Source organism: Kryptolebias marmoratus, linkage group LG8 (assembly GCF_001649575.2).
Source record: "Kryptolebias marmoratus isolate JLee-2015 linkage group LG8, ASM164957v2, whole genome shotgun sequence".
In the NCBI taxonomy this organism is placed as follows: Eukaryota; Metazoa; Chordata; class Actinopteri; order Cyprinodontiformes; family Rivulidae; genus Kryptolebias; species Kryptolebias marmoratus.
In genome coordinates this window covers 27785245-27790258 of record NC_051437.1, presented here as the reverse complement: position 1 = coordinate 27790258, position 5014 = coordinate 27785245, and the positions used below count along the sequence as shown (strand labels likewise).

Genomic DNA, 5014 nt, shown 5'->3' with positions numbered 1-5014 from the left:
ACAGGTCTATCCTGGTCCTCAGGGCCACTATCCTGCATGTTTTCCTTGTTCCTCTGCTCCAACACACCTGATTCAGAGGTTAAATCACCTCTTCATGTTCTGCAGAAGCCTGTTAATCACCCATTGATTCAGAGCAGGTGTGTTGGAGCAGAGGAACAAGGAAAACCTGCAGGATGGTGGCCCTCGAGGACCAGGATTGCCCACTCCTGACCTGTAAGGAGTGTAAGCTTCAGTCTGTTTCATTTGAGCTAAGAAAATAAATGCGTCTCATTTGATCTTTGAATTGGAAATTGTTTGGCACAACAAACGGTTGACGTCACCTAAATGAGCCTGAAATAGACTCACGTGGAGCCAATGGTGAAAGGATCAGAGCAGGAGACACAAAGCGGGAGAGAGGAAGCATGAATACAGGCCAAACCAGTCAAACGCCAGAGGAAATAAATAAAAAGCAACTGCGTCACCCCCCACCTCACACTCTTTGACACCACCCCCTTTATCACCTCCCAGCTGTTCTCCACCCTGTCCCCTCTTCTAACCCGCCCTCTTCACTCAAACACCCCCCCACCCCGGCAGCACTTTGGAGTCTATTTTTTGCCGCGCTTCACTAAATAAGGCCGTGGAGCGCGGCGATGCCAGTAGGCCGGTTGGGGCGGGGGGCGTGGGTCTGTGGTCCTTACCTTGGTATAAAAAGGCTGAGTTGGTGGGGGTTTCCTCTGATTACACTGACCCAGGGTTCTTATGTCGGGCTTGGTTTCTTCTTGATTCTTGAAAACAGAATCGGCGCACAAAGGCCGTCTGCGTGCAGGGATCAGGTGACCTTTTTATTGCCAAACCATTTTTCTTGCACACTTTTTCAGATTGTTTTGTCATTTTGGAGGAAGTTCAGTGACCCCTGGATATCTGGAAAGTGGCTGAGTGGAATATGGGAGCAGAACGGCAAGAAAGACTCAACAAAGTAAGACACGATTGAGTTTACTAGCCATTCTTTATTTCACCAGTTTGTCCTCTGCCGGGAGTAACCTTTGCCCTTTTTGCTGTCCCCTTCCTTCTTTTAATTGTCTTAATTTTCAAAACTCATCCTTCTTCCCTCCCTCCATCAAATTTCTTTGTATAATTCATATTTTTCCAATTTTTTTTCCCTCGACTCTCAGTGTTTCTCTGCTCACCCTTTCACTCTCTCCACCCCTCCCACCGCCGTCCCTCTTCCCGATTTGTCCTTCAGCACTGTCAGCACTCACTATCTCGCTCCATCTCCTTCTCCGGCAGTCCGATCAGCTGTCTCCCGTCTAACTTTACACGGCCCGCTGTGATGTGAGGGGACGGGCAGCTGCCGGCTGACGCATTTCACTGCTCAGTCGTCACATCAAAACCAAATCCTTTCACATCCATCCTTTTTTAAAAAAAAAAACCCAATATTTTTGCTTTTGGTGCTATAAAGGATCACATTTTTGTCAGCCTTTTTTTTATCCAGCACGAGAGAAAGCCATGTCCAGTGACTTTTTTCTTCCTCTTCTCTCTTTTCACTCCTCCTCCTCCTCCTCCTCCTCTCTTTTCTGCATCCTTAAACTCTCCATCGCTGATTCAGCTCTCAGGGAGGAGAGACTCCGCCTGCAGCGATTGCCTCACTCCGCGTGGGTCCCTCTCTAGATCACCTTTGCTACGGTAGGTGCAGGAATTTCTCCGTTTGGGTATCTGTGAAACAAGTGTTCCTGTGAGAGTATTTATCTGTGCGTGTCAGCATGCTTCATCCCGATCACCTTCACGCACGTTTGTCTTTTCTTACCTGCTCATTTGGAAAAATATCATTAATTGTAAATTAATTCTGATGTTAATGCATCATGCTACTTTGGCACTTAACAATAAAACATCACTTCCCGATGGCACGCGGTTCAAAGGTCAAAGGTTATGTCTGAGCCGTCACACTGTGGAGCATTTTCCAGTTAGGTGGTTCAGTTATTAAAAATAAGTCGAGAAATTAACTAAAAACATAAACACAAGTTGTTGTTTTATGTGTTACTGCCACTTTTAAGTCTTTACTTCAGCATTTCTGTCACCTTTTTTTCTCATTTTGTGCAAATATTGATAAAGAGTTTCAGCATTTGAGCTGCACGCCGTTAAACTTGGACAGCGTTGCTCGTATAACTTGAGGATTCTGCAAGCAGGAAAGTCCCATGAATCCGTTCTAATGTTAACCTCGGTTCTGGAGCAGCCATCCAAACCAGGCCTCTGCTCTATCTATAGACGGGACACTTGCAGGTGTCACTCTCCGGAGGGACAGACGGAGAGGTTTGAAGGCAGAAGCAAGACTCTAAAAGCGTCTTGCATGTGTTCCCCTCCCGCCCCCTCCTTCGTCTTTCTCTCCCCCTCTGCTAATTTTACCCGGTTAGCAGATACCAGAGAGATCAGCCGCAGTCAGCTGTCTGTCAGGCATCCGGAGTCCTGACAGGCTTCACGGGCAAATTGCTGGAGGTGGCGAAGTGTCGGATATCCCGGGCCCTGCCACCCCCCCCCTGTGGGAGTCCGCCTGCGAGGCTGGAGCTGTTATAGAAACACAGGGAATCTTCTCGTCTGGGAATCGATCCCCAACTGGGTGTGAAACTTTGTTTTCTGCGCCGTTAGCTCAGCTGCAGGGAGTTCAGAAAGCAGCAGCAGCGGGGGTTTGTGTTTGCACGAGTTTTAATTTTTAAAACAAACAAATCCTTCACATTCAGAGTAACAAAAGCCACAGCAGATGTTTGCACACAGTTTCAATCATGTAATGCATTACGGCACAGTGCAGGTGTTGCACAAACCCCTCATCCTGCAAATCTACCACATTTGCGCTATCCCCCCCCACCCCCTGGAGAATTGTAATTCCCGTCTGGAATATGGTGACAGTGATGGCGTGGAGGCCGGAGTGGAGGAGCAGCTTAATTCTTCGTAATGTGTCCGGACTGGAGTGTGCACGTGCTCGAAGCCCCCCCCCCAACCCACCTCGTTCACCAGCCACCGGCCGGTGATTTACAAAACCCTCGTTCCGTCGCTGGGAGAGGAAGGAGAGGAGGGGAAGAGGGGCGAGGACGAGTGTGATTTATGGAAGAGACTTTTAGTTTAATTACTGGGCGGGCAGGGCTGATGTGTGCAGCCCCCATGGCACTGGTTACACAGTGGTAGGAACACACAAAGGAGGGGTTACAGAAGATGACATATTCACACAGTTCTGTGGCTGCGTTTGATACACTCAGGCAATTTGTGTGTACAAAGTGCACAATGGGACACAAGAGCTGAGTTATGTTGCAAAGGGAAGGAATATACAGCAGCAGCTGTGTGGAAACGCTCAAACACGAGTGTTTAAAAGTGTTTAACTCCAGTTTATAAGAAGCACGCCTTTTGTTCCTCGAATATGAGTAAAAAAGAAGAAAGTTGGACAGAGGAAATTGTGCCGTCTCAGCAGGAAACGCTTTGATGGAGATTTGATTAGCTGTAATTGTCATTCAAGGTGAGAGTTTGACAGAGCAGAGGCAGTGACGGGCTTCCTGAGGTAGCAGTTTGGCAGCATGTCTGTGCAGGTGCCACCCCACCCTTTTCTTGTTTTTACACATTTTTCTAAGACGCTTTTGCTTATAATTGACAGTCAGACTGAGAAATCCTCTGTCTCTGCTCTCGTTTGGTTCATTTTATTTTATTTTAAGGAAACAGCGTTTTAGGCGACTGCTGAGAAACCGGTTGATGAAAAAAAATCGCTCAAAGTTGCAGGAAAATACGTAAATTTCCAGCTGTAGTCTCACTGAATTCTGGTTGTTTGCGACAAAGCGACCAAGTAAAACTGTATTCTTGACTGCGCACATTATTTTGTTACCCTTGGCTCGTTTCGAACTCACTTTGGCAGCCGCCCCCGCATTTATGATTTAATCTGCTTTTAAAATAAAAATGGGCAGATTTGAAACGTGTCGGAGACGCCAATGACGACAGGAAAATCGTTGCACAATCTGTTCCTAAAAACAAGAAACGATGATGTTATAGACCTTCCTCTAATCTAACCTTTGACCCCAGTAATGTAAGATTACATGCTTGTGTTTGTGTTGCAGAAACCAGCTGCTCAACTACAGCAAAACCTTTCTAAACTATATCACTGCAATGATTATAATGTACCAAATAAAGGTTTTTATCACTTTACTGAACTGTCAACCATAGTAAAGCAAAAACAAACAATATTCATTAAGTATATATTCCAAAATCGTGCAAAATGAGAAGAAAAACTCTTCTTTGCATGTCTCGCTGGATACTTTGGCTGAAACTGTCTATTATGTCCATGCAATTGGACTGACATGACTTTCAGTCAATAGTTTTTTTACAAAAAATCTTTGGTTTTTGCTCTAATATTCGCCATCCTCCTTTTTTTTCCTGTTATCAGTGTATTTTTGTGGCAGCATCACAGTTTGGGTCGTTCTCAGTGTCTCCGTGTGGATGAAAACGTTTGCAGAAACATTTAAGAGTGTGGACTGGGCCCAAGTGAACCCCCCCCACGCTGCGTGCTTTTCGCTGCTGCTGCCGCCGTAGGTTTTCCTAACACCTCTTTCTCGAAGCCTTTATTAGACGCCTGGCATTAGCAATGGTTCAATTCATTAAAAGCACAACTCAGCCTTTGTGCATTTGCCTATAAATTGGTATTGATCTCAGGACGTGGAGGGAGGAGGGGAGGAAAGGAGACGAGGTATGTGTGTCAGGGTGGTGGTGGATTCGAGGCTGGAGCTAATGGGAGGGAGGGCGGGGGTCTCGGAAAGTGTGTGACATGTATATTTAGATAAAAACCAGAAGGTTTGATGCTGCCTGATGTTGCTCAAAGCTCATCATGAGCAGCTCAGCGGGGAAGCGTTACGCTGCTGTAGCTTGACGAGAGGAGAGGCAGGAGGGTGAGGAGTGTGTGAGCAGCAGAGGAAGGGAGAGAGACAATGAGAGCACATGTTATATGGGGGGAGGGGGGTGACTGCATTGCATTTCAGCCTATAGACTGCACGGGACAGTGAGTGTGAGA

The 5014-nt window shown here is 46.6% G+C and overlaps 1 long non-coding RNA gene across 1 annotated transcript in view; it reads left to right on the top strand.

Moving 5' to 3' along the window:
* The first annotated feature begins 710 nt into the window (after window positions 1–710).
* Window positions 711–5014, top strand: part of LOC108246097 — a 31218-nt gene continuing 26914 nt past the window's right edge. The window contains exons 1-2 of the long non-coding RNA XR_001809018.3: window positions 711–955; window positions 1586–1662. This is a non-coding gene — a long non-coding RNA (uncharacterized LOC108246097). The remainder of the gene's footprint in view (window positions 956–1585; window positions 1663–5014) is intronic.